The 12,628-nt window shown below is 31.8% G+C and overlaps 1 long non-coding RNA gene across 1 annotated transcript; it reads left to right on the top strand.

Annotated features, from left to right (window-relative positions):
• Positions 1-8,956: 8,956 nt before the first annotated feature.
• Positions 8,957-12,228, top strand: LOC128195585 (uncharacterized). Its single transcript, XR_008247246.1, has 2 exons — positions 8,957-9,399; positions 11,938-12,228. It is a non-coding gene; the product is annotated as an uncharacterized LOC128195585 (long non-coding RNA).
• Positions 12,229-12,628: the final 400 nt, after the last annotated feature.

Raw genomic sequence — 12,628 nt, 5'->3', positions numbered from 1 at the left:
CTATCCTTGTCACTGTTATATTATGGCTTTTTCTTTTATCTTTTCAGTTTATTTAACTACTTCATAATTTATTTTAAACAATATCGACTTGGTTGTTAGATTACTTTATTTGAATAATTTTTAACTTATTTTTAAATGTTACCTTAACTTGTGGTTTAACTTTTAAGCAATTGATTTCTGTCTCTATTTTCAATTTATTTATGGGATTTATTTTCATTTTACAAATGCTTTGCTTATCTTTCACTTCCAACAATTTTTTCTTTTTCTAGACTTAAATTTTGTACAGATAAATTTTAATATATAAAAAAATAAAAGGTTTGTGAATAGATTATAAAATTTTATTCAATAGTCTATTATCATTCATTATCTCTAAGGTTTTCATTTATCTAAGTTTAGAAAATAATTTTATTATTATATTATATTACATTTTTAAGGAAGGAATAAGATAAAAATCAAATTTAACTAATTAGAGTTATAATCTATGTAAGTAGTTCAATTTTTCTTTTTATATTTTGTAAAAGGGATGTTGGTACTTGGTGATTTAGCAGATATATTAAAGAAAACTTTTTTATTAGTAGGCACTCTATATCCATTTAATAAATTCGTGAACTATGTTAGTAAAGAGTAGACAAACTAGTAATTCAAAATTTGGTCTTATGATATCTATGAGTATAATATTTACTTCTTATCATTTTGTACTTCATGTGTTTTTTCTTTACTCTTCATCATTTAAACTTTGTATGTCTTTCACGTGTATCATCTGGTATTCATTTAACATTTAATTATCTTATACTTTTAAATATAAATATAATCTTGTATGAATTTATCTTACTTTTATCATAAAGATCGATATTTTCTTATTCATATTTGAATAAACGTGATTAAATTAACTAGAAATTAATCTTAAATTTTATTATTAAAATAATGAATTGTCTTAAAAAAAATTATGTTGATTTTATCAAACCTAGATTATCCACTTTCAACTTATTAGATTGTTTATGTCTTAAAAATAATACTAAAAGAATATGAGTTGTTAAGTGATAACACTCCAAACAATTATAAATACAAAATTAAAGAAATATTAACATAATTTGTTGTGACACAAAACAAACAATCTAGTTAAAAAAACAAACTCAAATTCAATAATTCAGTAAAAAAAAAGTTAAGAACATTACTAAAAAATACCAAATAGGGGCCAACAATTAATTTAAGATATTATTTTAAACATTTTTTATTTTCTTAAATATATTTTATTTTTTTATAATTCTCAATATAATAAATATTCCATTACTGAAATTACAGTGAATAATGTTACGCGACATTATAAGTGTTTTACACGTGATTTTAATTTTTTTAAAGTCAAATTCTTGTTTAAAGCAGTCATCAGTAGAACTGTCAAATGAGCCCCTTTAATAAGATTTGGCCCTAACGCATGTGGGTTGGGGCCAAAAAAGTTCACAGGGCCAAAATAACTCTTTATTAAAAAAGCCCACAGGGCTAAAAACCCCTAAAGCCCTATAGGCCAGGGCCAGTCCATGGGCTTTCCTTTTTACAAAATTTAACGTCCAGAAACATAATATCATCATACAAGTAATCACAAATCATGTATATTTTTTATCCAGCTTTCATTTTATCTTTGTTAGTAATAACTTATAACCATAATTGATTAATGCATAATTATATTTTTTTACCAATAAAATAATTTTCTACTTCATAATTGTTTCTATATTAATTAGTTTAATAATAATGCTTTTATACAATTATTCCTTAATTTCCAAATTTTGTTTTGATAATTTTTTCATCTTAATTTTGGTTTCTTAATTTTAGTTTGTAAATTTGACGGTTTAGAGATATCCACATAAAATAGGTTTAAAAGTTAAAAAATTTAATTTAATTTGTAAAATTTTGATGGACTAACGAATTTATTTATAGATGGTAATCTATTTTGTCACTAGTTTAAATCAATATCATTCGATTAAGATTTGTGATCAAAATTACATTATTTTTAATTGGTGTGAACATGTTAAAATTTTGACTTAATAACTTTTTAACTTTTTTAATTTTCTAAATTTAATAAAATTAATATTTATTATTTACAAAGTTATATAATTCTTTTAAAAAAAATTTATGAAACGTATAATTTAGTCATTTACATCAATTTATATATTTTTATGTCTTTTTCATATATTTTATATTATATTCATTTGTCTTTTTTATTAGTTTCTTATTAAGAGACATTGATGTAATTTATTTATTATTATAATTATTATTTATTTTATATGTTAATAATTAAATACAATAATAATTTTAATTTTAGTATTATAAATTATAATATTATATTTATGTTAAAATATTGTATCTATTATTTAATTATTTTTTATTACAATCGGCTCAATTATGATAAATAATTCAATAAAAACGATCTTTGTTGGATAAAGATAAGTATAATTTTAAAATATTAATTTAATCTAAAAGGTTAGAAAAAAAAAATATGATTTTATAACCACTAGGATTACATCTAGATCTTGTATACTAACATATATGATATTTATAAGAATTTTGCCTAACAAGGATTTTCACTAAAAAGTTAGTTATTTTATTACGTGAAATTAATTTTAAACTTTACAAAGTTTGTGGTTTAATTTTTTAATGTATATATATCTATACAAAACATTCAACAAAAGAATTTTATATGACAAACTATAAAAAATAAAAATTTTACACCGATATTAAAAATTCATCCAATCAGTAGATTTGAATTTAAAATCTATCCATAATTAATATTTCAAATATTTATATAGATATCAGAATTTGATTATTGAAAAATCAAATTTTCAACTGTGTTACTTTTATAATTTCTTTTTCGAAATTTTTTTCATTTTCTTTTAAATAAAAATAATAATAAAAATTTTCTTTTTTAACTTTCCAAAATAATAAAATTATATATTTAAAATATACTTATAATTAAAAAGTTATTTTAAATAAGTTTTTATAAAATCAATATTTATACATTTATATTTAATTAAAAAGATATTAAATATCATGTAAAATTTGAAAATTATTGAACTTGTAAAGTAAATAAAAGAAATAACTAAAAAAACATTAAAAGTGAATTAATTTAGTTTGGGGGCTAGCCCCATCCTAACCCTACCCCAACCCACTTTATGTGGGGCTTTAGGGGTTGGGGCTTTTAAAAAGCCCCCTATTAAGGGGCTAGAAAATTGGGGCTTAATTTTAGAAGGGGTTAGGGTCAACCCATGGGCCAGGGGCTCAAATGACACCTCTAGTCATCAGAGCATAAAAATGTATATATATAGTAAATAAAGTTATAACAGAAATAAAATCAAAATTGAATATCTCAAACAGTGAATATTTAATAAAGTTAATCGACATAAAACAAAAATACCAAACTTATTATTCTACAATACTACAAATACAAAAGCTAAAAAAAACTAAATATAAAGAAAAACCTAATATATATATATACTAGAGCTGTTAAAACGGGTAACTCGCCCCGATCCGATCCACCACGGGTTGGTGGGTTAAACGGGTTGGCTTATTGACTCAATTAATTTTTTTTTTCACCCTATTCTTCTCATATTCTTATAACATGTTACTTTATCAATCAAATTGAAACAATAATAATTAGACCAATTGATATAAAAGAAAATGAAAAAAAAGAAATATATTGTTATATATATTCTAAGCTATCAAGCATAAAAATTTACCAATTTAATTTAATAAGACATACATAACCGTTTGACCAAGAAACGACATATAACCGTTAAAAAAAATATACAGCACAAGATAAAAGTGTCATGCTCGTAGATAGGTCTAAAAACAAGATAAAATATATTCTTGAATTATCCAATCTATAATATTATCCATCTATTAAATTGGAGTCCTAAATGGATAAATCCACAATATTATGCTCTCTTGAAGCATATTTTTTTTTATCTTCATCTATAATATTATCCAATCTATAATCTTAGGGTTTTATTTGTAGTGTGCATTTTGAATAATTAATTTAATTAATTTGATTTTAATAAAAAAATAGGATTTAAATAATTAATTTAATTTAATTTAAAAAAATAGGTAGGTTGGTGAACCAACCCAACTTACCACGGGTTCAACTTGTGTGAGCCAGATTTTTAGTGAGTCGGATTTTTAGTGAATCGGATCAAAATTGACTCGCATCAAAATTTTCATTTTTTTCTAATCCAACCCAACTCAAACCCGTGATGAGTCGGATTGACTCATAGGTTTCAACCCAATTTGACGACAGTAATATATACCTACATGGCATTGAATAATCCATTCCATGAGATAAGCCTTCAGCTAATATGTCAGGATATCCATCATAACATTTTCCAGATTGTGTATTTATTTTTATTTTTATTTTTTATTTATTTTTTATTATTATTAAAATGGACATTATTCTTATGACGCCGTTTTATTCAAATTGTTGCTTTATTCTTCTATTTTTGTTGATATAATACTCTTATCAATCCTAGGAATGGTAATCCGGGACAATTTGTGTGATGCCTCCCAAGAAAAAGAGTGGAACGGATTAACTTTTTCTAATTAATTGGTCCGTCTTAAGGTGTTTCACATATTTCGCGAGTTAACGAAGATATAGGGCGACTTGATTCACATTAATATTAAATGAAAAAAAATATTGTATCATGTAACAATATTAATACGTATTTATCATGTGTGTATAAATATAAGAATTATTAATTAAATATTCAAATAAATGAATAAATTTAATCATTATAATTAAAAATATTTATAATTTTAATTGTAAGGGCCTAAAAATATATGACAGTTGGACCTTATGTTGAAACAGCCAGACCCATAAAACTAAGGGCACTATGATCTTAGGAGGGACTTTTCAGATTGAGTTCATTGTCTCAGCTTCCCATTCTCTCTCTAAAAAGCTTGTTCCTCCATTTCTCTCTGTCTTCTCTCTACCTCTCCCTCACGTTTAGTGGTTGCATGTTGGATTAGGTGGTGCTGAAGTGACTGCGGCGTAAAGGCCTTCGCAACCATCTGAATAGATTTTTCATTCTTCAGCAGGTAAGTAGCTCTTCACTGTTCTCCGCTGTTTGGGACCTAGGGCAAGTTGCATGTGCCTAGTGTACCCTCCTTTACGTTTTTCTCCGTTCATTCTAGCTCTAAGAGCTGTTCTTGATCACCGCATTGCGGGTTGTAGGGTGCTGTCTAGATTATTCGCATGTGGAGTACTGGAGTTGCGGGTCTTTGAGTTGAGCAAAGAAGTTTCAAGGTAAGGGGAGCTAGGTTTTCTTAAAGTTTATTATTATGAAATGTGCAAATGTGTTGATCTCTGTGTGACTATGTTGTTTGGGTTGAAATTGTGTTTTTGAGAATTGTTGTATGCTGGAAATTTGTGACTGTGGATTTGGTTGGGCTGAGGTGATATTTGAGATTGATATGTTTGATGTATGTATTCTGTTGGAGGGTTGATCAAGTGGAAGGTAAGGAAAGTATGCACTGTTTTGAGTAAACTGGTAGTGTTTTGGAGTCACTTAAGAGGAAGTGAGGTAGTGATTTTGGGAAGTAGGGGTTTTGGGCACATTTAGGCTGTTGGGACATCTTAGGCAAGTCATTTGTGACTTGTTAGGATCATAAAACTGGACTAGAACATGTTAGAAGTAGTAAAATCGAAATTGGGTCCTTAAGTTGTGGAAATTGATGTTTCAAAAGATAAAACTTGATCTTAATCACTTTAGAATGGTAGTAGGAATGTTCAAAATCATTTAGATGAGTTTAATTAAGTATAAAACAAGAATTAAGGGTGTTAGAAGTTAGTAAAAAATGGTTAGGAATGGTTGTGTTAGGTGTTGTTCATAATTCTGCATAAATTATGTAGAATTATGCAGTTTCACGCCTGGTAACCGTTCGGCCATATGCTGTTGAGCGTTCGGTCTTGACGTTCGGTCGTAATGGCGTTCGGCCTTGGTGCTCGGTCTTAAATGGAGTTCGGCCTTAGTGCTCGATCTTGTTGGAGTTTGGCCTTAGTGCTCGGTCTTGTTGGCGTTCGGCCTTAGTGCTCAACCTTGTTAGCGTTCGGTCTTGGTGCTCGGTCTTAAGTAGAGTTCGGTGTTAGCGCTCGGTCTTGGTAGCGTTCAGTCTTAGTGGATGGTCCCTTAAGTAGCGTACGGTCTTAGTGGGTGGTCTTGGTAGCGTTCGGTTTGAGTGGATGGTCTCTTAAGTAGCGTATGGTCTTAGTGGGTGGTCTTGGTAGCGTTCGGTCTTAGTGGATGGTCCCTTAAGTAGCATAGGTCTTAGTGGGTAGTCTTGATAGCGTTCGGTTTTAGTGGATGGTCCCTTAAGTAGCGTACGGTCTTAGTGGGTAGCCTTGGTAGCATTCGGTCTTAGTGGATGGTCCCTTAAGTAGTGTACGACCTTAGTGGATGGTCTCTTAAGTGGCGTTCGATCTCTCTTAGTGAGTGGTCCTGAATAGTGTTCGGCCACTTCTTCAATCTTACCATGTATGGACCATTCGGTCCTGTCCTTTGGGAAGTGAGATACCGTTCGGTCTCCCCCATTCACAGGGTGTTCGGTCTTACCCTTTAGGTGTTGATGTTTTCTGTTCGGCCTTTATTCCTATTTATTCTAGTATGCTATTTTACTTAATTGTTCCAGTTGCTTTAAGGGTTTATGTGTGCATTAACATGTTGGTGTTAAAGTGGAAAGTATTAGTATTGGACGTAATTCCATGATCCTCAAGGGGGATACACGGTGGTGCCCTTTCAATGTGTTTAGAATGATTTGCACGGTAGCTCAGTTTTGGGGGTTTTCCTGACGTTTCAATGGTCTTTCATTCTCAAGTGGAGAGGATTGATCCATGTGGTGAGGAGTAGCAGGAGGTCCTAGTCTTGGGTGCTTCCGATATGGCCCAAGGTGAGTGATAAGAGACTAATCTCGTGAGTGTGGTAGGGTGAAACCCATTGGCAATGACTTTGCAAATCAGTAGAAGCCACCACGAGTGCATAACCCGCCATAGCTCGGCAATCATTCTAAGTTCGGACGAGTCAAGTTTAAGTGCAACAAGTCATGTTTGTATAGTATAGTATATTCGTCTTTACTTGCATGTTGTCTATGACTGTTATAACATGATTTTTATATCCAGCTCACCCTTGCTTATGTGTTTGTGTTTGCTTGGGTATGCTTTCTTTTGCAATGATCATCCACTTGGATGTGAGCAGAGATGGATGAGGTGCCTCTGGAGCAGGCTTTGGAGGAAGACGATGTTGCGGCTTAATCTCCTTAGGATTCTCTTAGTATTTCTTGTATTTTGAATTACTATTTAGTTGTTAAGGATTTTTCCCGGTGATTCCTATCCTTTTGAAATACTCTACTTGCGTTTAAGTTTTAAACTATACCTCATTCTGGGATGACTGTAAGCTTAACTACTTTATTTAGAGTCTACTCTAACTGTTCTCTTTTATTTAAATATGAACTTACTATGTTATATGCTTCTATATAATATGGGATGTTACATTAATAATAAAAAGTTAATAGTTATAATTGTAAAAAAATCAAGATTTAAAAAATATAATTGTTATTTTGTTTTTAACGAATATTTTATTGATCATATTTAAATAATTTATTATTATTTAAAAATGTAGTGTATTATGTTTGTTAATTCAAAATAATAAGATAAAAAATTAAGTATTTTTTATGTAGGTGGTTCTGTAGAGCCATCATATAATAAAATTGATTTTACGAACTATTTTATAAACAAAAAATGTTAGATTGATTTGATGTGGTTGGACTTGCCATGAACTTATATTCAAACTCTTATTCATTCAAGAGAAAATTCACTACAACTACAAGGACTTTAATGCTGAAGTCAAATAAGATATATATTTATAAACTTTCGTGAATATATTACTATTATAACAAATAAGACAAACTTAAGATATATCAGTAAATTAACAATATAATAATTAGATTATGTTTATGTTATCATAAATATTATCTTTCTCTCATTTTCTTAGGCTGGTAGGTATAAAAATCTCCTTTAATAACTTTTGTAAGTAGATCAACGTAAATAAATGAGTTGATATGTTGTTTATAACTATTTGTAATTGATTTTATGAGTTACTTTTAGCTTTTAGACATGTTGTACGTTGTTTTTAATTTACGGGTTGTATTTGAGCTCTTATCACCGTACTTTTTTTATGCTTTAAGATTGTAAGTTTATAATTGAACACTTGTAAGTTTGTATCATAAATTCAAAAATATTAGTAAGATAGTTATGATATTTTTCAAGTAAGTCTATTATTAAACTCATGTTCGAATTTATCGAATATTCACTGAACTCAGATTTACCGAGTAGTTATAAATTCAAACACTAAGCTCAAATTTATTGAATAATAACAAACTTAAAATCTCGTTTTTGAATTTATCATGTAGTCATATATTCATACATTAAGTTTGAATTTATGGAGTATTCACTTGAATTGAAATTTATTAAATAGTTACAAATTTAAACGGTGAACTTAAATTTACAAAATATTTACCATACTGAATTGAGACACTACAAAAGTTGATTGCTATAATTAATTTCAAATTCAATTTAATTTAAAATAATTTAAATTAAATAAACTTTTACTTCGTCCATTTTACCAAATTTCTTGGAATAAATTTACAATAAAAATAAAACAAGTAAAAGTTTCAAATATACCACTCATAAGATAATTCTACAAACTTGATACTACACAATATATCAGTCAAAATATTTATTTTTAAGTATTATTAAACTAACCCGTTTTCTTTTGTTACAATTTATTGGCTAATTGAGGACACCATCATTCATTATAATAATAATACTAGATAAAGACATAAAATTTTAAACTAATTCTGAAATTACAAGCATTACAAAAGAATGATATTTGTAAGGACCGTGCGTCCTTTTAAAATAGGAAGTGGGAGGGGCGGCTTCACGTAACGTGGAGGGGCTTTCTGTTCAGCAAAGTGGGCAGCAGCTGTGAGTGGTGGGTCTCTCCACCGGGAAGTGCTCCAGCCACCACCAGGAAACCTCCATCATTACCTTCAAAGTGAACTTGGCATTGAGGAGTGGAAGGGGATGGTTGACATTCGTCCAGCTAGGACCACCCAGTAGAGTGCACTTCCTTCTTTCCTCTTTAAGAGAAGAATCCATGGAATACAATGGGGTTGGATGCTGCATCTGGAAGAGTTATAGAGCTTGCTGCAAGATCGGGGAGAGGTGAAGCGGAGAGCGTCCGGAGTTGCAGTTGCAAATCTTGAGGAAGATAGATTCAAGAAGGGTGTTGGGTGCTGCATCCAGAGGAGTGAAGAGCTTTACTGCAAATCTTTTGGAGAAAGATCCAAGGAAGTCTTCAAGAGGTAAGGGGAGTTAGATCTTTTGTTTGATTGTTGAATTATACTGTAATTGATGCAAATCTGGGAATTTGGGGATGAAAACTTAGGGTTTATGGGTTTCTGGAAAACCTGGTGCGATTCTGCAGAATTCTGCAGAAACGCGCGAACGTCCAAACAGTGCTCAACCAAATAGTGGTTGGCCAATTTCGGAACGTTCGGTATTCCATTCTGAACGTTCGCCCGAATAGTGAATAATAATGGTATGCCAAATCTGAGCGTTCGTCCTTATGGGGCTCGACCAAATAGTGGTCGGCCAATTTCGAACGTTCGATCTTGTAGTCTGAGTGTTCGTCCGTATTGACCTCGATCAAAGAGTGGTCGGCCAAAGTGAGCGTTCGGTATTGTACTGGTAGCGAGGGTTAACGTTTGTTCTTGAGGTATAAGTGACTATGGCGTTCGGCTGAATTTAGTATTATCAGACTGGAATCATAAGCGTTCGGTTTTCATGTATTAGTGAGTTAAGCGTTCGATCTAAATTTGATATTCTTGGTTTAAATATGGGACGTTCGGTTTTGGTGAATTATTAATTTTGAGCGTTCGGTGTTAAATTGGATGCTTAGGTGTGAATCTCGAAGCGTTCGGTTTTGGTGTAATAGTGATTTTATGCGTTCGTCCTAAATTAGTATTTCCAGGAAGTGATCTTGAGTGTTGGGTGTGGTGAAATAGTGATGTAGACGTTCGTCCCTAAATTGGTATTATCAGAGGCTGATCTTTAGCGTCCGGTCTTGATTCTATATCTGTAATGGTTAGCGTTCGGTTTTGATGAAGTATTTGCAGGTTCAACTTGTGAGCGTTCGGTGTTAAATTGGATTCTTAGGTTTGGATCATAAGCGTTCAGTCTTGGGTATTAGTGATTGTGAGCGTTCGGCTTAAAGTTAGTATTCCTAGATTTGGATCTTGAGCGTTCGGTCTTTGTTTATTTGTGTTTGTGAACGTTCGGTCTTAGTGAACTAGGGATTTTAAGCGTTCGTCCCCAAATTGGTATTTACAGTGATCTTAAGCGTTCGGTATTGGGTATCAGTGATTACAGTTGTTCGTCCTTAATATAGATTCTTAGGTTTGAATTTTGAACGTTCGGTTTTGATTGATTAATAAGCGTTCGGTCTTAAGTTGCTTATTCTTAAGTTTTCGGTCTCGAACGATCGGTTTTGGGGTATTAGTGAGCGTTCGGTCAAATAGTGTCTAATCCAGTGAGGCATTCGGTTATAGTGGTCAACCCGAGAGTGTTTAAATAAATGGCGTTCGGCATGAAATTGTAGGATCTGATAGTCTCAGGCTTCAATCTAATGTGTTCAGATATATTATGTGTTAGTGAACGTTCGGTCGTGTTAGTGTTTGCAATTAACGATCGTCCATAGCGAGCGTCTAATCTTGGTGATGGTTTCTGGTTGGTGATCGATCATATGGAACGGTCGTCCTTGATGACGTTTGTAGTACACGCCTTAGGCAGCGTTCGGTCTTGATAAGGGTTGATCTTTGAGCGCTCGTCCAAACAGTGTTGAATTTAGTATTGATGCTCGATGGTTTAGCGTTCGGCCTAAGTACTTAATCTCATGACGTTCGGCCAAATGGTGTGCAATTTAATATGGTACTCGGATTTAGCGTTCGGCCTGATAGTGTAGGATTTGATAACGTTCGTCCAAACAGTGTTCGTTCAAATAGTGTTTTGCAAATGGTGATGGGTTCTAAGTTCACTGGTTCTGGGTTGAATTAAATGTGTAAAATGTTTGGAAGGTATGGTATGATGTGACTTATGTGGGATGTATATGTTTGGAACATGTGATGTGATGTATGTGAAAAGTATGTGAATGAATGAGGTATGTTGGATTTACTGTGATAATATGGGGGTATCTGGCTATTCATAATTGGGGTTAAGGTTCAAAGTAACAATATTATTTATGGACGTAATTCCATGATTCTCAAGGAGAGGATACATGGTGGTGATTTGGGGGTATATAGAATGATTGCATGGTAAGCTCAGTCTTGGGGGTTTTCCTGACGCTTCAATGGTCTTTCATTCTCAATTAGAGAGGATTGATCCATGTGGTGAGGAGTAACAGGAGGTCTTAGTCTTGGAGGCTTCCAGTATGCTCCAGGGCGCGGAACGGACTAACCTTGTGAGGGTGGTAGGGTGGAACCCATTGGCAATGGCTTTGCAAAGCAGTAGAGGCCACCACGAGTGCATAACCCGCCATAGCTCGGTAATCATTCTAGTCCGGACGAGTCGGTCTATAAAGCAACAAGTCGGGGTATAAAGTAACAGGTCTTGTGATGTCAGTTTACCATGTTTGGATGACTTTTGCATATCGTGAGAATGGGTGAATTGTGGTTTAATGAGTATGCTCTAATTGTTCTTTTATACGAATCTAAGTATGATAACATGAATTAGCTGTGCTATATGTATAACATGCTTTTTATATCTTGCTCACCCTTGCATTGTTTGTGTTGTGTGCTGTTTGGGTATGTTTCTTTGACGATGATCATCCACTTGGATGAGAGCAGATGTTGTCGCGGAAATTCCCTTGGAGCAAGAGCTGGAGGTTGCTGATGTTGCGGAGTAGTCTTCTTAGGAATTTCCTGATTGAACACTTGCAGTGTTTAATCCTTTCAACTGTTCAAGTTTAAATTTTTAGTTTCTTTTATTTCTGGATGACTGTAATTTCATATTTAATTACACGTCATACTCCGACTGTTCTCTATATTTCGATGTTAACGTCTTTATTATATAATATTGGTTATTATATAATTGAGATGTTACAATATTTAGAGATTAAATCCAGATATATCCTAAAATATATACTGCTACACATATACGAATAGAAATTTTCATAAATAAAAATTAAATGTTTATATATAGACTCAATTTTATCGTTGGTTCTGGAATTTAATTCAATAAAACCTATTGATATTGACTTTACTTATTTATACCTTTTAGTTTATAATTCATATTAAATTAAATAAAATTAATTTACAAGTATTTTCCCCAATTTTGTAAATGCTCGATGCTAATCTTATTCAGAGCAGTGTGATTACCTAACAAAAATTATCCACAAATCTTGTCCGTAATGTGAGTGCGTAAAGTGATTCAACACTATGCCAACCATTCAGTTCAATAAACGTTTTATTCCTTAAAGTTATGTTTAACAAAGTAATTAATTTCGTATGCATGTTAAATGGCTAGAATAAACTTAAT

This window comes from Vigna angularis, chromosome 2 (genome assembly GCF_016808095.1).
Source record: "Vigna angularis cultivar LongXiaoDou No.4 chromosome 2, ASM1680809v1, whole genome shotgun sequence".
NCBI classification, from domain to species: Eukaryota; Viridiplantae; Streptophyta; class Magnoliopsida; order Fabales; family Fabaceae; genus Vigna; species Vigna angularis.
This window is presented reverse-complemented; position numbering and strand designations above follow the sequence as displayed.